Below are 24,614 nucleotides of genomic sequence, written 5' to 3'. Positions count from 1 at the left end.
TGGGGGTATGTGGTATTTATTTATAAGCTTACACTGGTGAATATCAGAGGATGTCAATAAGTAATTATGAACCCTCCAGAAGAAGAAAAGGCCCATTCCTCAAGCCAGACAAAGGATTATTCAAAAGCAGTATTTTTTAAATGGAAGAACATTACTCTCACATACATTATTTCAGAATAAAAATTATGATAAACATTATTTTGAGATATAAGAGGGGAGGTTTAGAAAATAAGAGATAGGAGATCTAGGTCCTACATTTCCTGATTCTGACACTGGGAGAATCACTTAGTGTTCCTGAATTTTATTTAGTTGATTTATAAATGGGAAAATAGGCATGATGCCACCTCACATTTCTAAGGATAGGGTCTCTCAGACTCCTCCAAAATTTAGGATCCATGATTCGGAGACATGTAAAGATTTATCACTTAAAGAAAGAAAAGCTTCCTCCTTACTATAGAGATATCCCCTGGAAAAGAGAAATGGAAATAATGAAGTGGAAAAGGAAAAAAAGAAAAAAAAAAAAAAAAGAGTTTGTGATGACAAGGGATCTCCTGAGAAGGAATGTTGTAAATTAATTAGCATGGTTCCAGGCAAACAGTAGGTGCACAATGAAAACATGAATAGATAAATGAATGAATGAGCCAAAATGCCCTGAATTATATCAATCTCATGTGATCACTTGGTACAAAGAGTATCTTTAGTGAAGGAAAGCTGCAGAAATCCCATGGAGATCTTTAAAGAGAAATCGATAATTTAGTGCAATGCTTTCTGAATGGTTCTGTATCAAGGTTGTAGGGAAGGTTAGATCAGTGTTTAGACTTGCTCTATCATGGGAAAACCATGCATGGATGGCTGTAGTCTCTCCTGGGAAACTTACTAAAACACAGATTCCAAGATGCCATCTTATATCTACTGAATCAGAGACCCGAGGGCGATGCCTGGCAACTGAATTTAATGAGATCCCAGCTGATTCTCCTGGAGCCAGCCTTCCCTAGCCTTCAGATCAGTTTTTGGAAACTGCAGTTTTAGACCTCTCAAGGGCCCTGGATTCCATGATTCTACAGAACTGACACTGGGAAAAAGTGATCTGGGCAAGGAGAGTCCTTCACATTGACTGAACACATACGAGATGCCAAGTGTTGGACATAAAGTCATGATTTGCTTAACACAACTATGAGCTGCAGTGTGATGGTTCTCAGTAGGCTGTACTGTGCAGCTGAGTATGTAGTACACTATACCATGCAGGTTTGTTTTGTGTGATTATACTCTGTGATGTTCACATATGATGAAATCCCTTAATGATGCATTTATCAGAACATATCTGCATCACTAAGTGATGCATGTCTGTATAACACTGGATATCATGTGGCTGTAATCTTTTACTAAAAATCAATCTCTTAGAGAAAACCAAGTTGAAGTCCAGAGAAGACCAATACAAGTCTACTTCCACCCTCATCAAAACTAACCTGTGGGACAAGGATTTTATTTTTTTTAATTTTGGGTTTCAGAAAATAAAATGAATTGCTTTAGACACAGCATTTGCAAGCTACAACTGGGTGGGTGTGGTTGTTATCCCCATCTTATGGCTGGGAAAACTGAGGCTCAGTAAACTGAGGCTCAGTACTTCTCCAGGGAAATTCAGCTTGTTTGTAGGAGGTTGGGTGGGGTCTGGAATTCTATCCAGGTTTTAAAACTTCCAATAATAATATTTTAACTATTCCCTAGAGATACCTCACCTGTTGAGAGTGGCTAGATGTCTCTGTGAAACTCTGATATCTTTTCATTTTTTCATCTGTACAATACAGATAAAATACAGATATCTGATGCAAGGAAAGCGGCTCTTTCCTTAGTAAGATAAAATCCAGATCCACAGGGAGAAGGGTGGCCAGACTGATTGACCTTGACTTTTCTCCAAGATTCATCTTTCCATTGTGAAATTTCCCAAAGGGTGTTCCTGAGAACAGCAATTGAGCAGAAAGTTTCAGAAACTTTGTCACAGAGGTTTGACAAACACTCAAACTCCAACCTCATCGCAGAGACCCACACTGCTCAAAATGTGTTAAAGCCTATAGGGAAATGAATGGTGGCCACACAGAAAGATATATTCACTTCCTCACCCCTGGAGCCTGTGAGTATTACCTAATATGGCAAAAGATGTATTAAATGATCTTGAGAGCAGACATTTATCCAGAATTATCCATGTAGACCCTAAATGAATCACATGTAACTTCATAAGAGAGAAGCAGAGGGAAATCTTACACACAAGAGAAGATAATGTGATGATGGGGGGAGAGAGATTTGGAGATGTTGGCCCATAAGTAGTGATGTAGACACAAGTCAAGAAGCGTGGACAAGGGACCTGCTTGGAAGCACAAGGAGTTAAGACGCAGTGCTATGAAGCTATCTGCAACCACTGCAGCAGAAGTTCAATCCCTGGCCAGGGAGGTGACCCACATGGCATAGCAGACCTTCAATGACTCGCTTGCTGCTCCCCTCAGCAGTGTATTTCAGTCAATCGGCCTGTTCTGTTCCCCCCTCTGTCTCTGGTGAATCCTCTCACCCCCCCACACCTCTGGCCTGTACTCCAGTTCTTATATGCAGAAATAAATACATAAATATTAAAAAAAAAAGAAGTATGGACCACCACCTGGAGCTAAGCAGCGAGGAATGAACTTTCCATGAGAGCTCGTGTCCACACCTCGATTCTAGCCCAGTGATAATGACTTCAGACTTCTGGCCTCCAGTAGTTGAGAGAATGCAAGTCACCATGTTTGTGTTAATTTGTAAGAGCAGCCACAGGAAAGTAGTACAAATGCCTTGAGATATCTTGCTTGATGCCAACCTGTTTAGGTTGTTTGACTCCACATTCCCCAACCTGGTTGACCTTGGCTTTCTTTCCCCTACAAGGCTTATTAATATCCAAACAGAATTCACAGTGTGTGCAACCCACTTTGGAAAATGCAGCCTGAGGGAAATATTTTGTTAATTACTAGGGCCACTGCTGCTCATCTGGGGACAGAGATGCTCCCATTTAATGTTCTGACCAAACATGAGCCGGGATCCTGCCCTGCCAACTCTGTAGCACAGCTGAGACCAGGGGGGATATTTAAAACAGACTTTGCTGAAGGCTGGGGATAACAAAAGAGAAAAGTCAAGAGGTATATAAACATAACTTAGATAATCTTGCTGCCAAAGGAGTTCTTGGGGTGTTCATTGGGGGTAGGTCCTCTCACTGGTACTAGCTGGTTGGAAGTCATGACTATAGGGGTACTGTCTTGTCTAGCACCTAGCCACTGCCATGTGGTCAAAACCATCAATAACCCCAACACCCTAGAGACATTCTAGAACAGGCATTCTGGGCATTCTAGAATCTCTTTAGGCTTCTCTTTAGATTTCAAGACACACCTGTGCAAGAGTCTTTGTCTGAGATGGTTCTTCTGAAGTGACCAAGACTTGGAAAATGGCCTATGGGCCTCTGTTGATTAACAGCATCCAACTACAGCAGAGAATTTGTGGCATTTATGCAAGAGATTAACCTAGTAGAAGGCAGAGACCAACTTCCTTCTTTTAGCAAGTTCCAGATGGCAGGCCTGCCCTTACCGTGTAACTTTGCACAATCAAGTTCAAGTCAAGAAAGGAGGCAGAAGGTCAGTGTGGTTCACCTCATCCAGGAAGTATAATATACCACGCTTGTTTGGTAGAAGTTACATAGAGAGACATAAATGGGAAAGATGCATTTATTACAGAGACCATTTTCCAGTCTTCCTTCCCTAATATCTGCTTGTTGTTATGACTATTATCATTATTTTACACACCTCTTTCACATGAACGGCTGGCTATAAAGCAGCTCTTGTTTTGCTTTATTGCCATTTGCCTTATATAGGCCATTAAGACTTTACTGCTTAGACCAGGAGTCCTAATTTTATTTTTAAATAAGAAGGTTCTATGACTTCAAGACATTTGTGAACTCCAGCTCTAAGGTATCCGGCCTTCCTGTAGAGGCCAAAGAACTTGGTCCTCACCACTGAGGAAGGAGGGCCCCATGCCATTTCAATGTCCCTGTGCAGGTTGGCCTGCCTGTGAATTCTTGAAAAAAAAATACAGAGAGCAAGAAGCGAGAAAGGCAAAGAAGAAATCCATGAAGGACACGTGACAGGCACAAAAATGTGGCCACTGGCTCCTGAGGCAAGGTTTCAGAGTAATTACTAAGAGCTAGACTGCCCATGTTCCTCTCGAGCTGACTCCTCCTGACAAGGAAGGGAAAAGGCCGGGAGGGAGCGAATTTACTGTCTCTGCTGGTGGAGATTGTAGGACGTCTCCTTTATGACAGGGAGAATAGTGCTGTGAACTCGATTGATATTCATAATGTGCCCAAGCCAGCTTCCCTGTGAACGACTCTAAAAGCATTCACAAAGGTCTTTGCAAGGGGCACAGAGAGAGGTGTGGAGTCCTTTTTTCAAAAAGTGACCTTAGCCTCATACCAGGCCATTTCCCCCCAGAAACTGCAGAATTGCTTTATTAATAAGCTGAGCAGGGGAGCCAGGGAGAAACATCTTTAAGAAAGTTTCTATAATTTCCATTCAATGATGGGAGAGGAAGCCATTTTCTCCTGTCAGGGCAAAGGATGGCAAGCACTCCCCAGGCAGCCTTGCGAAGGAAGGAGAAGGCATTCTGGGGGTTGGCAGAGTGGTCAGGGAAGGGAAATGTCACTCTGGAGACTCAGCAGCAGGCCACCCCTCCCCTGGCTGAGTAGCCAGCAGCCTGGGGGATGCTCCTCAGAACCGTGACAGCTGGAAGCAGGTGAGCTGGTGCAGATAAAAGAACCCGCCCCTGCCTTGGGAAGCATGAAAACAATCTCCGCTAACCTTTATACGAGGCATTTATTCTCTTCCCGCCATTGTCTCTGCCTTTCCAAAGCCCTGGATGGGGCCAGCATCATAAATACCAATGTGCCCATTAAAAATGTAAGGACGCAAGCCCAATTGTGCCAAAGTCCATTGGTCTGCAGTGGGACAGCGGTGGAGGTGAAACACTGAAAACTAATGGACCCCCTTGGGGATCACCTGCCTCCACACATTGTTCCTTGTCATCACCACTGACCCAAAATGGGACCATCTGATGGGGAACGGGCTGTGCAATCCACCAACAGAGTCAGTGCCATATGGAACAGGCATTCCAATTGCCCATTGCAATACATAAAAACAATTCAGGATTCTAACTCTATTTCTTTGGCAATCGAGTTTAACTATCACCGGGCTGGCTATAATCGGATTCTGCTGCTGTATTTATTAAATGTTAAGTTGCTAAACATATGGCTCAAGGGATGGGTAATAGGATGTGGAGTCAGGCTTAGCAAGAGTATAATTTTTCAGGTCTGCCCCTAGGTATTCAAGGCCAGCATGTCAACTAGCCTGCGGCAGCTCAGTCTATGAAAAATGGGTCTACACAGTCACGGGAGTAGGTCCTCTCACTACTACGTGGTTGCTTAGAAGGTACGACTATAGAAGTCAAGATTATTGCTTAATTTTGGTGTAAGCTCGGTCTCCTCTTTACTCAGCCAACATTTTAGTGAACACCTACTGTGTGCCAAGTTCAGTGCTAGAACTTGAAGATACCAAGCTGAGTAAATCATGGGCAATACACTGCCTAGAAGCCAGTCAGCCTAATACAGGAGAAGGGCAGGCAAATATAAATTTAACTCAAATGTGATTTGTGCTGTGAAATAAGTGCACACAGACTGATATACTTGTGGGGGGGGCAACTAAAATAGAACACTTCCCTTTATTTTTACAGAGCTTTACAATTTATAATTTCTAAGCCAGACACAAATCTTAGAAGCAGAGACATGTTTTCTTCACAAGGGAAGGCACTGAGGTCAGAGATTTCAACTGTCTGGTGCCCTTTCAACAAAGTGCAGTCACTGGAAAACACCTGCTAACCTGGCCTGGCAAGGCAGTCCACAAAGATGAGGCGCTGATCACACTCCTAAAGCCTCCTGGCAGATCAGAGAAATCTCTCAAGACTCAAAGCTCAGATCCCTTAGTGATGACCTGCAGCAGCCTTTTCACAGACTGAGGGACTCTATTAATTATCTGGATTGAGGACCTCATTATTTATGGTTCACTGGGCAGAACCCAGAATCACTAGAAATGCAGTGAGAAATATAATTGTAAAGAATGTAAGATAAACACACCTGTGTATCTGTATCATTCTGAAACTCCACAAAAATACAATAAAAGATTTTTTTTTAAGCTGCACATCCATAAGGGGAAGGAAAAAATAAATGAGGAAATGATCACAAAAGTTTAGCACAAGAGTAGTCAAGCAAATGGCAATAAACTTAGCATATCAAAGAAAGCTGAGCCTATAGGCTTCTAGAGGAGAAGTCCAGGAGAAAGCAGATCTGGACCCTAGAAGGCCAGAAAAGCCCAGGCATTGTAGCAATAATACTTCTGGAATGGGGAATGTAGACACGGCTGAAAATATTTATTGAATATCTACATAAATAGCAGAGCAGCAGATAGGTCCTGAGATTGCCTCTATTTTCTGGAAAAAAAAAAAAGGCAGCTGTCAACCCATCCCTGGTGGAGGGCCAGCTGTGTAGTCTCAGAAGAAGGCCTTCAGCTCTGGGATATGAGGTCCTGCAGACACAGCAGCTTATGGTGAAAACATAAGGTTGGAAGGTTGGTGTAGTGCATGGGAGGACTTGGACCCCTTACTCAGTTCCAAGAACTCTGACTGCTAGGTTTGGACCCCCAGGCAAGAGACTAAGCATTGCAACCCCCACACTATTTGGGATTGTTATCACGAAATGTCCAGCAGATTAAATGCCTGTCCACCAGACAGCTGCAAATAGACTGACCATCCAATCAGCATTTGAATTCCTCACTGTTAAAATAGCATGACATACTTGAAGGAAGCCTCTGCTGTGAAAGAAAGACTAAAAAAAGAGGGAAAATATGCAGAGGCAAAGCCAGAAGCAGAAAAAAGATTTTCAAGAAAAACCCCTGTAATTAATATCTTCAGAAAGATGTGAGAAATTATGGCAGCCATGAACATGTTGACATGAGAGTATACTCATGATCTGTTAGGCACTGTTTCAAGTGTTCTAGTAACTCAGTGAAGCCTCGGGGTTGGTTGGTAGTATGAATGAAGGGGCATGCTATTAATCCATTTTAGAGTTGAGGAAATTTAGGTGCAGAGAGTTCAAGTGTAATGTCAAATATCACACAGCTGGTGACACAGGTGCGCAGCTGTTTGTACCCAGGCAGTCAATCTGCTTCTTCATGTTGAAGCTTCTCATATTCAAAGGATGATGCTCTGAAGCCAGTCAAAGGCCATTAAAAGGAACACACAAGGAACCAAAAAGAGTTACTGGGAATTTAAACCATAACTTCAAAAATGAAGTATTCACTACTGAACAAAATGAAGTTGAGGAAATATTCCAGAAAGCACAATAGAGAGAGTGCAAGAAAGAATTGGAGGGGCCTCCCTGGTGGTGCAAGGGGTTAAAACACAGTAAAATGAAGCTATCCACAGCCACTGCAGTGTGAGTTCAATCCCCTGCCAAGCTGGTGACCCACATGGAGCAGCAGACCTCTCCTGTCTCGTCCGCTGCTCCCCTCAGTAGTGTATTTCAGTACATCTGCCTGTTCTGCTCCTTACTCTGTCTCTGATGAGTCTTCTCACCCCCTGCATCTGTCTATACCCCAGCTTTTACATGCATAAATAAATTAATCTTAAAAAAAAAAAAGGAAAGAGAATTGGAGAGAATATAGAAAAACAAACAATAAAGAGTCCACTCCTCTGAACAACCCTCTGTAAGGTTAACCTATCAGGTCCATCAGAAAAAAAAGAGAATAACAATGGGAGGAAACTATAAGAAACTATAAGAGAAGTAGTTTGAGAGCATTTCCCAGAACTGAAAGATCTCACTTTTTAGAAGGAAAATGGAGGGCCTCCTTTGTGGCCTAGGGGTTAGTATCAGTGCTCTCGCTGTCAGAGTCTGAGTTCTATCCCTGGCCAGAGAGGTAATCCACATATTGGCACAGCATACCTCTCATGTCTTGCCTGCTGCTCCCCTTAGCAGTATATTTCAGTAAATCTGTCTGTTCTGCTCCCCACTCTCCTCTCTCTTCCCCTGTGCCCCCACCTCTGGCCTACATCTCAGTTCTTCTACACAAAAAAGGGAAAAAAATAGAAGGAAAAAGGATGTCCAGGCACAGCATTGTGAAATATCAGGATGCTGGGAAAATGAGAAACTCCTAAATGCTTTCCATTGAGGGAAAAAAAAATAAGATTAAAAATAAAAACTTGGGATTTAAACCATCTGAGATCTTCTCAATAGTCACTTAGGAAACTAGAAAAACAAGGATAGATGACTTCAAGATTTGGAGAGAAAACTATAGCTATCCTCACTATATGGGAACAGAAAAAAATATTTTTTTTCTGGATATCAAATCTAATCCATGCACCTTTTCTAGAAAACTACAGGAAGATATGAGAGGAAATCAAGCAAGTGAGATAAATGGGATCTAGGAATCCAGGGGACCCAAGACAGGGGAAAGTAGGTGACTCTAGCCAAAGAAGACTCCAAAAGGGCAGCTGAGGCAGACCCAGAGAGTAACCATCGAATAGCAGGACAGGAAGGGTAACACCAATCACCAAGTGTCTTAAAGTCATCGAGAAGAGATCTGGTTTGGGGATGAGTGAATGACAGTTGCATGTATAGCTGAGTGAAAAGAAAATAATTTCCTTTAGGAGAAAAATTGTAGAAGGAAAAAAATCATAGTGCTCCACAAGATTCAGCAGTGCAGGCATCATTTTATGACCTCACAATAAGAAACCAGTGCATACTGGCCCAGTGAAAACTGATGTAACTATAGTGGGAGGATAGGGGAAAAGAAAATTGCGTGTGGGCAAATGCATGTGTATACACCAGAGAGCCAGATTTTAATTTTTCAGAGTAGGAAAATCGATAGATTACGTCTAAAATAGAAAAACCAGCAGCGTAAGCATGTTATTTAAAGTTATTGAGCTAACTACCTACGGAAGGATTAAATAATTAAAAACAGTTCTCTCTGGGGAGTAAGGAGCTGGGGTTGAGGCAGTGGACTCCCATAGAACCATTTGAACTTTTTGAACCATGCATATCTTAACAAAATTAAAATGTTTAAAAAAATAACTATAGTTGTCTCACTGAAGGCAGTCTCCAATGGATACCAAAAGGTGATTTGTGATTGGATGACTACAGCTCTGTAGGTATGGGAGCTGTTCCCTAACAGTAACCAGAGAAAGGTCTGCAGCCTGCCTCTTCTGAAATTCAAACCTCAGGGGACTGGAGCTAGTTGGGCCTGGGTGATCTCATTTCTGCCAGCCACAAATGCCAAGAAATCCACTGCTAATGGATCCTAGGGGACATAACTGGAAACACTGGCTAAGCAGGATTTCACCATATGTGATTCAGACCGAGCCCAGTCTGCTTTCCCAAAGGATCAAGGGCTCTTTTCATCCGAACTAAGATTATTTTTCCCTTCAGTACAGGTTGTTTCCCAGCAACAACAACAATGTATAGGGAAGAACAAAAGTTTTGGATGAAATTGAGAAGAGGTGACTTTTCTCATTGACTTGAACTCAACAATATTGAATAGCTCTGTCCTTAACCTTACTAATCAGTAAGTCAAACAGCAAAAAATGAAGTTCTCTAATGGATCCAGATGCTGTAGATAGATACTAAAGCAATCAATTAGGTTTACATACCAGTGAAAGGACAGGAAATAAATGTGGGCCAGTTACATACCGGTCTGCATATACCACAGAAGTATGAATTAGAACACCTAGGAATCAGCCAGGACATTAGCTAAATTTCCCCTTAGAAATACAAGTTCGTGGGCCTCCCTGGTGGCGCAAGGAGTTAAGATGCAGCCCATGAAGCTATCAGCAGCCACTGAAGCACAAGTTAGATCCCTGGCCAGGGAGTTACCCACATGGCGCAGCAGACCTCTCCTGACTCATCCACTGCTCCCCTCAGCAGTATATTTCAGTAGATCTGCCTGTTCTGCTCCCCATTTTGTCTCTGGTGAATTCTCTCACCCCCCACACCTCTGGCCTGTACCCCAGTTCTTGTATGCTTAAATAAATAAATCTTTTAAAAAAAAAAAGTCCAAGTTCGCCATAATTGTGACCTTAACTGAAAGAGAACTTCACCTCACCCATTTCTGCTGCAAACGCTGATAGGTGATGTTGGTTGGCACCATCTGAAAGGAAAAGTGTTGGTGAGGTTTTCTTCCATCAGAGGTCATAGGGGAAGGTCCTTTCCATCCCACTGCAGTATCTCATTTCTTCCTTTTTGCCTTCTCTAGCTCAAACACAGTTAGGCACAACCTAAGCAGCCATTGTGGAGGAACTACCAATTTGGGCATCAAGTCTCCAAACAAAGGGATTGCCATTTAAACTGGGGGAGAACTGTTTGTGATGTGATTGGTGGGTTTGGGAGAGGGGCCTTCTTTTCTGCTTTTCTTTTTTTTCTTTTCTCTTTAGGATGACATTCTTCTCACTGGGAAGACTCCATGGGATAAATTTCAGATGCAGATCTAAGTGGGGAGGCTGGTAGACAAGCTTATTTTGAGGTGCACTAGCAAGTCACTTATCTAGAGAGCTACAAGGAGTGGTCTGCGGTAGACTGCATTCTTTGGTTTCTTCTAACCCTCAGCTACCTAGGGCCTGGTAGCCCAGAGGCTTAAATGGGAGCTAGTGTGGAATGAGCTCATAAGGTTCATCTAGTGATGCCCAAGAAGTCTAAGAAAGTTCTCAACTACTGACTGTGAACATGTGCTGCATTTAGAAAAAAAAAAAAATGTGGCAAACATTTTCAACTATCTTTTCCTATTTTACCTGAATTTATATTTTTCCAAACTAATATCTTTTGAACTGAGTATGGTGATATTATGTCTATGTTATATCCTATATTATGTCCAGTATTATAGACAGGTAAAGGCAATGTTTATATTGCCTTATGTATTATATATATACTACACATGTAATTACATATTATTATTGTATGTGTACATATTGACATATCTATAAATGTACCTGTCCCTTGACAGGTAGATAGACCCACAGATGGATGGACAGATAGATCTCTAGGCTAGGTCCAATAAAATGCCCCTATGATGACAGTTTGACCTGTATAATTTGTGTCCCATTTATTTATGTTTATTAAATTCACTGGTTATAAATGGATTTGGGAAATGTTCTGTGGTTATAGATACAGGCTTTTAGGAAACAGGTCTTGAAAGGAGAAAGTACATCTGATGAGGTGCTTAAGCTAGAGCTGCTGCTAGGGGCAACCTGATGGCGCTGATTACAAATAATCACAAATTTGAAGGACTTCTCAGAAAAAATATACATTTCCTATATATTTATGAAAATTACTGTAATTGCAGAGGAAGCAGTCTTGAGGCGCTGTTATGAAGCATTTTGTACTCTCTCCTGCGTCAGTCTAGCCTATAGGAGGAGACATGGGGGTATTAGAGAGAAGAGAGCTGAGACCCAGAGATTTAAAAGATGATGAAATCTGTCCCTCTAATTCAAAAGAAGCTAGGTCGCTAGTAAAACGACAATTTGAGACACAATCAGGACTCAGCAGTCTGTCCTTACACACTGACTCTGTCCTGTGGAATTCCCAGGGAGTAAGATTCTAAGTATCTGCAGAGCCTGAGCTAGAGCTGCTGTAAGCCCCATACTCCAGGCCTTCTCAGAGCAGCCCCCAGCTCTGACTCCCATGCTATGAACCGAAAACCTCACAAGAGACACAGACAATGCCTCAGATTTTGGCTCAATGACTTTGGTCCTTGGCTTTGGTCTATTTGCCCAGCCCCTTCCTCACTGTGTGACAGGGTAAGAAGAGGACAGAGAGGCACTGGGTTATTACTGAGCTCCAGAATTCTCATCTCTAATAGGACGAGTAGATCATTAATAACTAGAATTAATGGGGAAAGTCCCTTAGATCCCTGGCAGCCAAGAAAAGCCCTCAGGGGGCTTGGTGGCAACAGGCCTCCAAAGTGATGTGCCAGCTCAGCAGAGCAGGATTCGGAGTTGATAACAAAGGAAGGAGGTAATTTTAATCAAGGGTGAGGATAAGATGAGAATTATATTATCATAATTTGTGAGAAATGTTCTATAAGAGCCTGTTCTTTCTGATTAACTTCATCATCAATAAATTAAAACTTGATGGGATAAAGTTTCTATATAAAAGTAGCAATAAATATATGTTGATTTCCATCTAAGGCAAAATTGCCAGGATGTAAGTAGCTTTGCCTTGCAATGCGCCCGGCCCATCACAGGCCTGCTAAGTATTTCCTGTGTTGATGAGTCACTGAATGAACCAAGGTTAAATTCCACATTTTTAACACCTTCATCTAGTGGCTGCAATCATAATTGTAAGCAAAATGCCAAATGGAAAGAAATTCAGCAATTTTGAAGTGTTAGTAAATATTACCAGAAGGGGTTTTGTGGTTTGGTTAGTTTGTTTCTTTAATTAATTTATTTCTTTACAATGTTTGCTTTCTTTTCTCAGGTGTAGTCCGCATAGGATTTCCACTACAAATTCACCCCGTACACCATCACCATTGTCCCTTGTGTTCAGATAAACGAATGCCATTTGCAACAACATGGATGGAGCTAGAAGGGATTATGCTCAGTGAAATAAGTCAGAAGGAAAAAATATCTAGGAGGAATATATGGTTTGTTTCTTTTAACAAGAAATCACTCACAATAGCTTGCGTGCACATTTGCACTGTAACTCCAGATGATTAAGGAGTGTTGAAGAAAACCCCTGTCAGATGTCCTGCCTCCTTTACTTAGAACCCATCTTAGCTTTCCGAGCATTTTCTCAGGTTTAGGATTCGGAAATAGAGGAATTCTTTTTATATCCCTTGACTCATAGGCTCGGAAGAACTAATGACCTAACACTCTAAACTTTTCATAAGACTTTAAAGAAATTGCTCTCCAGCATCCAGAGGTGAGTGCACAGGTCCAGTGGGCTTTTGGAGCCACCTCTTTGCTGACAAAGAGGGACTTTGCTTCCAGCCAAGAAAGGCACACGGGGGCTGAGACAGGCTTTCTATTTTTTACTCTAATGAATGCTATTTTCATTTGCTTTAGAGAGCAGTCCCCAAGAAGTCTGGTGACAAGATGAAGGTTCACTGGTTTCCTTTTTCCCTGACAGGTTCAAAAGTGCTATGCAGGTGGCAAATTAGACTTGGCTTCCCATTAATTGGTAGGAAGAAACTTTCTCTCATGCTGTTCAGATTGCTGTTGGATCCTTTAGCACATGTTGAGGTTTTATGGAATTATCATTATTCTATTTATCATTACTGCTGCTAATGCTATAGGCAATATCTCTGAGAAAATGATGACGGGCTGTTATCAATCAGAAGTCCCTCTGAGTCGATGTCTTAAAGTCACTAGAAACTTGAGATAACTCTCGGGCTGAGGAACAGGTCAACTGACATAAATTCTGAGCTCTGGGTTTAGGTAAAGGCCTTATTCTATGATCGTTTCTAAAGATATTGAGAAAATCATAACAAGAATATTGAACTGGTAATGATTAGGATATGTTATCATTTATCCAAATTTTACTATATGCTGGCAATATATAATGTATTCAGTCATTTAACCTTCAGAACAATCCTAAGGTGGCTCTTCTTCGAGCCTTGCAGAAGGAATAGGTTGATCCAACATCAGAGTTTGGAAGTGGTGAAATCATTGTTCAACACCAGTGTGTAATTGGTAGGACTGCAACAAAGCAGACCATACAGAAAAGAGTCTCCCTCTCTGGCTCCCTCCCCTTCCTTCATTCCTTCTGAATTCCAGCAAACAAAGCCAAAGACTAACATGGTGAGTTTGCACAGATTTTAAATTCAAGGAAGACAACTAAAGGAAAAATGGAAGAAGAAAATATGTCTTTCTGAAGCCTGCAAATCTTTGCAATGAATTAAAGAAAGACTTTTTTCTTTTTTGACAAACCACCCTAAATATGTTATGGGACAGAAGCATGAGAGTGAAGTAGAAGGACACACATAAGCACTGAAAACTGTGATGTCTTTGTGACATATCAGCTTGACTAAACTAAATGATATTCCCAAGAATTCCCTTTCAATATGTTTCCGATCAGGGTGGACTACAAAAGAGATTCTTTCCGGAGAATCAGAGTGTCAAAGAGAAGGTGGTAGCCATTTTGTAATACACACACACCTTCTCCAAGTTATTTAATCAAACACTAGTCTAGATGCTGCAGTGAAGGGATTTTGCAAATGTAATTAAAGTCCCAAATCAGTTGATTTTGAATTAATCAAAACAGAGATTATCTTCGATGGGCCTGACTTAATTAGGTGGAGGCCCTTTAAAGAAAGACTTAGCCCTCCCTGAATATCAAGATGCTGAGCAACAGAGAATAAAAACTGCAAAACTTTGTTGCATTCTGGGATCTCCACACTGTCCTCATTGTGTATCTGCTGACTGGCCTTGTTGGCATGAAGCAGCAGCTGGAGCTGCATGCTCCCTCCCTTTACTTCTAGCTTAGCTGCCCTGGCCCTGGATTTCAGGATTATGAAGTCATGGTTGCATAAGCCTATTCCCTGTAATAAATCATTCACATACATACATATAAACAGATTTATATTAACACATACATGCACACACATACAAATGTACACAAATACCCACATGCGTGTGGACAAATGCACAGCTGTGCATAGAAATACATGTGCACACACCTTGCCCATATACATATGCATTGCATGCATGTAATACATGCACTGATATATATATATACATGCACACATACACCCATGCATAAGTGCACACACATGCATATACATGTACGCATATTTTTCTCCTACTGGTTCTGCTCCCCTGAGTACATTCGAACAAAAACATTGAAGGTCAGTAGAACCACAGCACATTTGAAAAGCAGCTGTCTAATAGCTAAGTAGTCTTATGAAAGGGATTATATTTTCAGGAAAGGAAGGGGAACTGACTGGTACAGCACTCTAGGTAAAAAAGCACCAAGGAAAATTTAATATAAAGCCAAGTTCAATAGTGCATAAGAGAGTGTTCTTTTAACAGAACAACACATTGTATTAGTTAGTCTGGGCTGTCATCACAAAATAGTACAGAATATGTGGCTTAAATAAACTTATTTTCTCACAGTTCTGGAGGCTGGAAGTCCAAGATCAAGCACCCTGCAGAGGGAATTTCTGCTAAGACCTTTCTTCCTGACTTGTAGACAGTTACCTCCTCACCATGTCCTCACATGGCCTTTGCACTGTGCTCATGCAGGGAGAGAGAACCCTCTGTCTCTCCCTCTTTTTTATAAGAACACCAGTCCTACTGGATCAGGGCTGTTCTTATAACCTCATTTAACCTTAATTACCTCCCTAAAGTCTGTGTCTTCATATACAGTCATGTTGGAGGTTAAGACTTCAACTTAGGAATTTTGGGAGGACAAAATACACAAACCTAGTGAAGAAAAGAAGAAAAATATCTCTAAAACTAGGGGAGTCGAAGGATGGCATTACCTATTAACTTGTTAATAGTAGAAAGAGGAATTTTGTTCAGGTTTTTACTGGGTACCTCAGCACATTTTTTACTCAACTTCCTTCCTGCCCTCTGCTTTCCACCAACCATGTAGAATGCTTTCCACCATTCCCTCTCCTCCTCATCAAGAGAAATAGGTACCATCTCAACAGCCTGCTGGGAGAGTTACTCATGTCTTGTCTTCACCAGATTATACTTCAATCCTGATTCCTTCACTGTTTTTCAAAAGAATTCTAATGATTTGTTAATAGATTTTAATAACAAATCATAAGAAAAACAGAAATATTTTAAATTGTTCTTCCTGTAGCAAAATGCTTCAAGTCTTCTTACTGCATACAACTCTCCTACACTCCTACTGTGGTCCTCATACACAATTCCCACACCCAAAGTTAGCCTTTTAATATCTATTGTCTCCAGTAATTCTGTCCCTAACATGTATATGCCATCAGGCTATTGTTGTTGTTTTTTTTTTTTTTTGAAAAAGATTTATTTAGTTATGCATATAAGATCTAGGGTATACACCAGAAGTGTGGGGCGGGGGCAGTGAGAGGATTCACCAGAGGGAGTAGGGAGCTGAACAGGCAGATGACTGAAATACACTGCTGAGGGGAGCAGCAGGTGAGACAGCAGAGGTCTGCTGCACCATGTGGGTAGTTCCCTGGCTGGCAGGGGATATAATTGGTGCTGCAGTGGCTGCCACCAGGGAGGGCCCCCAGGCTATTTTTTTTTTAATATAAATGTACATTTGATGTCATCCCATCAATCCAGGTGACTTAAAAATAAAACTCTCTGGTCTCCCTCAGAGACCAAGGCCAGAGAGATTCTAATAAACCATCCTCTCTTTCATCTTGCTTCAAAAAAAAAAAAAAAAAGGAATTGGAGGCCTGTACAGATAGGCACACAGTCAAAAGGACTCACTCAAGTGGATGACCTTGGCATTCCAGATTGTTATTGAGAGACCATCTTCTGATGACTCACACAAGGGACAAAGCTAGGAGAGGTAGGCTTCAAGTGACCAAAGGCAGGACAGTTATTATTTCCCAAGGCCAGACCCAATTCTTCAAGAAAGAAGTGCAGCAGACCTGGCATTATTACAGCTTCTCGTTCCTAATCATCAAAAGAAATAGGCACCATCTCAACAGCCTGTTGGGACAGTTAGACTCAGACTATAGCATGCTCTCCCTGAAGAAATTGTTTCTGCTGCTCATAAAAATGGCTAATTTAACACAGCATCAAATTAATAATAGAATGTAACTTTGCCACAGCACCGAAGGCCTCACATTTGTCTGCACACTGCTGGGACCTGCCCTCCCTCTGCCCTTCCCACATCTCATTACACAAGCACCTCTTTCCAGAACCTACCGAGCATCATTCCCTGTGGAACTCTTATACTTGGGTGCCTGAAAAATGCCTCAGCAATTCAGTTTGGAGAGGCAACATGTATAACAGGGAGTGTTTGGAGGATAATGTGTTGGAACGTGCTTTGTTAATGGTGAAGGTAACACATAAATGTCATTTTTTCTTCTATAAGTCCGGGTCCGGAGATATAGTATCCACTAGTCTAATGACCTTCAGAAAGTCACTTTACCGCTCAAAAATTCAGTATCCTTAGTTGAAAATTGTAATATTTAAGTAGATGCCCTCCAAGATCCAAGAACATTGTTATAATGACGAATTACTATTTATGGCACACCCAATACATTTCCAGGATCTCTTTTAATATACTATCTCATTTATTCCTCAAAATAATCCTATGGAAGTATTGTTTTTATCATCATCCCTAGTTTTCAAATTAAAAAAATATGAGGCACAATGACATTAAGTAGTTTGTCCAAAGTCACGTAGCTAAGGGGCAGAGGTATCTTTTTAATTCAGGCAATTTACTTTTAGCTACACTCAGCCACTATGTTGTACTGCTACTATGAGTATATTTTAATGATGTACCCTATAAATACAATGACAAACAGGAAAAACAACAACAACAACTGAGATCTCTAATGCAGTATCAGTAGCTGTGACTGGTATTAAACTGGATTTTTGAAAATAGTGGTGGCAGATTTATCATACTGTTTATTTCTTATCCAGGCCTCTTAAGGCTAACATGAAACAGCTGGTCCAGCATTAACACCACATGCCCACAGAGTGAAACAGGCAAAGTTAACTGACTACTCAGGATTGAACCCTGGCCCTTGGGCACTTGATCATTTAGAAATGTCTCCCTTCCCAAGTGTTTGACAGCTATGGTCACATGCTGTGCCTGGAGAACCAGTGTAACATCCTCAGCACTGCCTGTGTTGACTGCTTCTGCATGGCCAAGGGGCATCTTGCCACACCTACACTTCGGTAGTCTTCTGATGAGGAAAAGCAACATTTAAAAGAGGCAGCCTTTCACTCAGTGGCTCAGGGCATCATTTTTAGGTTAGCTCTGACTTTTACTATAGCTGAGCACCTTTCCCATACACTGAACAGCTTTTCCTTCGCCCCGCTAACCGAAAATGCCAAAGCCTCTAAAACCATCATCTATATTGGTTTTTCCTTGTTGGAACTGCTATGTGTTGTCAGCTCTGCTTCAGAGTTTAGTGCCTGCTTATGAGCTTTGTCCTACTGCTTTGTGACTGTTTCATGTATAGTTGAGTCTCATTTTCACCAAAAAGTACCTTAGAGAAAATGCTTTAGTACCGAGGTCAGTGATTTATGGAGCATGTGGTTCTGTTACCAATAGCAAAACATTCGCTGAGTTGGACCGAAAGAAGGAATTGCAGACGGGGATCCTCTTCTGAACAAAAATTTTCAGAATCTAGGAGTCTTTGTTGAAAACTGAACGCCTGATCACGACCAGTACAGGGGCCCCATGGGCCTATCCCATAGTTGGCATAGTCAACACGGACATTTCTTCAGATGGCAAATAACAGAAGCTTTTAAAGAAAAAGTGCCACCTGGGAAGGACACTACATACTGTTGCTGCCAGCCATTACTAACTCAGCTCCATTTAGGCTGGTAGAAAACCAATGGGAAAGTTAGGACCCCTGGGAATCTCCTCAGGACCCAACAAGGTCAGGTTGAAGGAGGGAGAGTCAGCTCATAAACAACAGCGATGCAGAAGGTGAAGAAGGCAAGATGAGGAATCAGGGATGCCAAACAAACAAAATGTGAAGGAGATAAGGGAAAACTTTGTGTTATTAGACCCCACTCTGGGGGCACCTCATGAGTATATTTCTGAGGACCTGCACCTCTGTAGATTCAGGACAGTGCGTCTCGTCATGCAGGATATGCCACAGACAGCACCCCACCAGTTTCCACTCTCAAGAAGCCGAGGACACATCTTGTGCTGTCGTGATCTGATTGACACTCTAGGTCCCAATGGAATAGTGATGATTTTGATTGATGTCTTACTTTGAAGAAACTGTTTTTGAATTATCCATCTCTTTCTGCAAAGATTTTATAATGGTGGTTCTCAAAGAAGAATTCCTGTTCGAAGGGATGTTTGATCATTTCTGCATCCTGAAGTTTTCTGTGGTGGAAAGTGGGACATCCTATCTGTTCAGCTGACAGTGTGTCTGTGCTCCAGTTAGGGCTGGGCAGAAGAGAGAGCATTTGCTTGCTTCCCTCAGACTATATGTGAGGTTGACTGTGAAACAAATGGGGGCTCTTCAGAGCCAAATGTCCACTGCTGTCCAAGGCATCTGCAAACCACATTTGTTTTTTGGCTGTGATGGACAGGAGTTGGCCATCTCTCTCTTGTCTTCCTTTCCTACCCTGATCCCCTGAGCCAGAGGAAGGTGCTGCCATTGATGTCTTGCCCAGGAATGGCTTGTTTTTCTTTGTAGATTTTATGCATTGGCAGCCAAACGCCTTGAGTAAGGAAAAGATCCTTTAGAAACAAAAGGGCTCTTTTGTAAGTGACATTTAGGACATCAGGCAGAATGGTCTTTCCCAGACAGAGTGGGCTGGCAATGGGAAGAGTGGCATCTACAGGTCATAAAGCACCGTGCTGCACATAGATCCTGCCAACAGGCACCGACTCTGTGCCAGTCCCACGTGTTAGTGTTAATGTCAACCCTTCCTTTTCCTCGGGGAGCCCAGGGTTTCTTTGCTCAATAATTCTGCCTACCAAGTCCTCTGACAGAGCCAGAAAGGAAGAGTGTATGCCCCCAACACCTTCTCAAGTAATTTTATCTTTCATCGACTATTTCTAAATGTTTTATTTTTTTTCTACAAGTCAAGACAAGAAGGTAGAACAAAAGGAAATAAAGAACAGCTAGTCATTCCCTTTTTGGCTAGATTCAAAAGTTAGAATCTGCCTGGGTATTGACTGAATCTAGCCCTACTGCATATGTCTAACAAACTCTAAAGCTTACAATTATTCTTCTATAGAGCCAAGAAAGCTTCAAGCTCCCAAAGGTACCAGAAGTGTCACAGAATAAGTGAGTACAAATATTAGCCAAGTGCTGGGAGAGGAGTGGCAGTGACTTGACTCTGTATGGGGACCCCTGTGCCCTTCTGTTAACCTTGTCATATCTCCCAAACTGTTGTTTCTTTTTTTTTTTCCCTAGGGCATTTCTATGATCTTTCATGTCATGAAAAAAATACAACATGAATCATCTTTTTAAGCCCAAACTGGAATTTCCTCCAAGGTATTTGGAAAAAAAATAGTTTTTCTTTTGTGGGGGGTGGGAGGTGAGATGCAAGAATAGGAAGAAGAGAGGATGGTTTTCTACATTTTACTGATACTGTCTTTTATAGAAGGAAAAAAGAAAACTACTAGAAAGCTGTTGAACAACCTTTTCCCCATGATCATAAGTTGCTATGAAACTTGACTGAGCAAGGGTGAAAGAAGGCTGATCATTTTCATTGATTTGTGTAAGTATCATTGTGATCAGTGATTTCAAAAATGATTGTGTCAGCTTTTATATACCTTCTAATTTTAGGTGAAAATTTTAAAATAAAATGTAAGGCAACAAGAAAAACTGAAAATGTATATTTCCATTTTGAAGTGAAATCAGTTCAAATCTTTAATAATATTTATTCAAAATATGTCACATTGGAAAAATATATCTTTGGAGCTTCTGTGATGTTGTCCTCAGGGTCCACAACTAAGAAGTGCCTCAGTCTAAAAATATTTCATAATTCTGAAGCTAAAAGGACAGAGTTTCAGTCTGAGGTAAAGGATTCTGAAGATTTAAGAGTTGCTTTTATTATAGGGACTGTTATTACACGAGGGAAGATGATCATATATTCTCTATCACAATGATAAGAAAATGAAAAACATGGAATAAAGAGAAGTCACGGTTAGAGAACAGGAACAGCTAATGGTAAAGTTTGTTTAAAATGAGAATGAAGAACATTTTCTAGTCTCCCTTCTAGCACATTTTTTTAGATGAGAAAACACTGATAGATTAGCAAGTTCTTAGGACAGTATCACCTTGGTGAACAGGAGGAACTAGGTCTTCCAATTCACAAAGTCCATGTATAAAGAGGAGAGAGGGGAAAGAAAGAGAGAGGGAGGTAAAGAGGGAGGGAGGGAAGAAGGAAGGAAAATTACAAGGGCTTATAAACTTGGGAGTCAGGAAAAGTTATCTGGGGAATTTGTTTAAAATACAGGTCCCATGGCCCATTTCCAGAAATGATGATACAGTAGACTTAGGAAATCCGTATGGATTTTGAAGTATGTTGATGACTCTGATGTAGATTTGGGAGACTGGGTTCCTCTCCTAGTCTGTGGCTAATACATTAAATAATTCTGTCAAGCTGCTGTTTATTGTTTTTTTTTTTTTTCATAGGTTGTATGCACTGGTGGCCAAGAGCTTGTAAAATCCACACTTTGCCTGGTCCTTTTATAAGAGCTGAAGAAGGGTTTGTAAGGTAGAGAAGCACTTAACAAATCTGATGGTATCTTCTTTTTTATCAAATTTTACATCCCTCATTAATCACTCCACAAATTAATCAGAGAAACCTTCTCTTCCCCCAGCTAATTTTGCATGTGGAATTTCAAATCCACAGATAATAATTAGAAGCCTGCCCTGTGTGTAGACCTGTAGAACCCAGACCTGCTTCTTCCTACTTTGTGATCTTGGGCAAAATACTCAAATTATCTAAATTTCTATATCCTCCTTATGAAATGGGGATGATTTTGCCTGCCTCCCTAGTTGTCATGAGGACACAATCTTGAAATGTCTGCAGCTTCACATGAGCTTGGTTTTTCCTTCCCACAAATCCTTTCTTTACTCTTTTACCATTTCCTTGTGTTATACTTGAAAATGACTGTCTTGTGACAGAGATTGAAGTCTCCATTGTACTTGGAAAAATCAGGTTAATAAAAGGTTATCCAGAATAAACAGAAATAAAATTGTTGCATTTTTTCCAAAAGCTCATCAGCGTTCTCATAAATATATAAACATATAGAGATATATCCAGAAATGAGAGAGCGGTGCTGTCCAGAGTGTATGATGAGGACACAACAGGATTCCCTCAGGGCTTCTGCAAACTCAGCTTATTGGCAACTCAGGGCCCTTCAGCAAACAGAACATGGGTTTTCCAGAGACTCCTGCTATGGTTTTAAAAGCAAACAAAGGTATTTTCAATGGGGTCTTTTCTGGCCCCAGCTTTGAAGGTTTTTGGCACTCATTCATCTAAGAAGGGACTTGGGAGTAAATGACTTGTTGAAGTCGCAGCAGCAGATGGAAAAATAACTCACCCACGTTTTGGGTGGGTATTAAGGAAAAAAGCCATGGATCAGTTCATCCATAAAAATCTCTGACATCAATAGAAAGTAGATATGGCAGATGCCTTTGGGAATATAGATTTTCTTTATTTTTCAGGCGAGGGGGAATCTGTATTGTTTAAAATGTGGCTCTACTGCTGGCATAACTGCAGTTCTCAAAGAAAATATAACTCCCAACTAGAAATTGCCTATGAATTTTATGGCACACTAGCTAAACACAATGGAGGAATGTTCTTGAAGCTGGAACCTGAGAGCTTCTTTGCAGAAGGTCTGCCAACCAACTGAGCAGTTCCATGTGAAGCTACTACCTTCATAACCTTCAAATTTTTTTTTTTTTATGGAACATGATTATTTTATTTATTGATAAAATTATATTTCTTGAGGTCTAAAATTCTATTTAATTTATATTTGAGGTAAAAAAAAAGATGAAACGAAAGGAAGCTTTAAATGAAAAAAAAAATGGTACTTGGTAAGTACTATAAAAAATCAGGAGGTCAGCTTTCTCATGAACATAAGCTGCAAAGATGCTAACTCTCAGACTACTGGTGCTTTGGGAGGGGTGGATGGTTGGATAACATACATTTGTAGAGATGTGAACCTATATCCCTAAAACATACAGTGTTGTAAGCCATCATTACCCCAATAATTTTTTAAAGATTTATTTATTTTTATATAAGAGCTGGAGTACAGGTGAAGGCATGGGAGGGTGAGAGGATTCACCAAAGGCAAAGCGGGGAGCAGAACAGGCAGACGACCGAAATACACTGTTGTACCTCAACAATTTTTAATAGACTTTATTTATATCAACATGTATTTTTAAAATTATTACTGAGTAGTACTGCACTGGAGAGCTTTACCACAATTTGCATATCCAATCACCTTTTTTGTCCTCAAATTTTATTGATTTGTCTGAACTTTTAGTGGCGGGAGGGAGCTGGTAGCAGAGACTGGCCAGTTACTGCCCTAGGTCTAGGGATGTGACAGGTGATCAGACTGAAGCTCGGACCCCCAGACATCACATGAGGCCTTTCCTTTCCTGATTTGCCTGCTTCCTCTTCCTCTTCTTGCTGTCCCTCCTCCACAGCTCTCTGCACCCTATGCTCACCAGATACAGCTCTGCTTGCTCACAGGAGGGGTGACTGTATCCTAAGCCCACTCACTCAGCCAACATTTGCATCTCTTCAAATCTAACCTCTCAGCTCACTTTCTCCTGGAAATCCTCCCTAGCAACGCCACTTCTGACCCATTGTACTGGAACAGAAATTCTACTCTGTGCTCTATGGGGATGGTGACACTTCACTCATGTCTTTCTCCCCCTTTAAACCGGGGGCTCCTGGAGGCAGTTTATGCCTAGTTCATCTCTGCCTAGAAACAGCATTTGCTTTAAAGGACTCAATAAATGTTAATCCACTGACTAATTGAATGAATGAATGAGTCCTTTCCAGAAGCTTCTTAAAATATTCCACCTTCCCTAATCCTACCTTCTCTAAGGTCCTACCTTACCTAACCCCATTTTTCACATCTTTACATTTCAGGAGTTGTAACTAAAACACTGCATTTTCCTAGAACCAAGAGCTGTTTGGGGTGAATTGCGTTGCTCACAGATCATCCTTTGAGTCTGAAGTAGTGGAATCCCCCCCCTCCAAATAGAGATGCAGAGTACTATAGACCAAATGTTTATGTACCCCAAAATTTATACGTTGAAGCTGTAATTCTCTTCAGGCAATTCATTGGGGTTCATTTAGGTTATGGAAAAGGATGGGATGGTGGGCCTCCCCTGGTGGCGCAGTGGTTGAGTGCTGGGCTGTGAAGCTGCCCAAGCCTCTGCAGTGCTGGTTCGATCCCAGGCCCCTGGTGCGGTTCCCACATGGCGCGCAGATCTCTTCTGCTGCGCCTGCTGCTCCCCTCAGCAGTGTACTTCGTCAGTCTGCCTGTTTTGCTCCCCGCTCTGGCTCTGGTGAATTCTCTCACCCTCCCATGCTTCTGACTATACCCAGTGCTTGTATAAATAAATAAATAAATCTTAAAAAAAAAAAAAATAAAGGATGGGATGGGATGAATGCCCTTAGAGAAAGAGGAAGAGCCATGAGATCTTTCTCCCTTATGAGGTCACAACAAGAAAACTGATGCCTCCAAGAGAGCCCTCACTGAACAGTATCTGCAGGCACCTTTATCTCAGACTCCCCAACCTCCAGAACTGTGAGAAATACATTTCTGTTGTTTAGGTCACACAGTCTACAGTATCTGTTACAGTAACCTGGGCAGATTAAGACAGAAATTGGCACCAATCATG

The 24,614-nt window shown here is 41.3% G+C and overlaps 1 long non-coding RNA gene across 3 annotated transcripts; it reads left to right on the top strand.

Annotated features, from left to right (window-relative positions):
* The first annotated feature begins 3,384 nt into the window (after positions 1 to 3,384).
* LOC119240066 (uncharacterized) lies at positions 3,385 to 21,930 on the top strand. Of its 3 annotated transcripts, none has more exons than XR_005124066.2 (6): positions 3,385 to 3,647; positions 5,385 to 5,492; positions 19,975 to 20,024; positions 20,154 to 20,234; positions 20,344 to 20,460; positions 21,381 to 21,930. It is a non-coding gene; the product is annotated as an uncharacterized LOC119240066 (long non-coding RNA). The 3 variants fall into 3 exon arrangements; XR_008551161.1 differs by having other exon boundaries at positions 5,373 to 5,492; XR_005124067.2 differs by lacking the exon at positions 5,385 to 5,492.
* Positions 21,931 to 24,614: the final 2,684 nt, after the last annotated feature.

Source organism: Talpa occidentalis, unplaced genomic scaffold, assembly GCF_014898055.3.
Source record: "Talpa occidentalis isolate TD23 unplaced genomic scaffold, MPIMG_talOcc4v2.1 talOcc4.12, whole genome shotgun sequence".
Lineage (NCBI taxonomy): Eukaryota > Metazoa > Chordata > Mammalia > Eulipotyphla > Talpidae > Talpa > Talpa occidentalis.
Note: the sequence above shows the minus strand (reverse complement) of the source record. Positions and strands in the feature narration are given on the sequence as shown.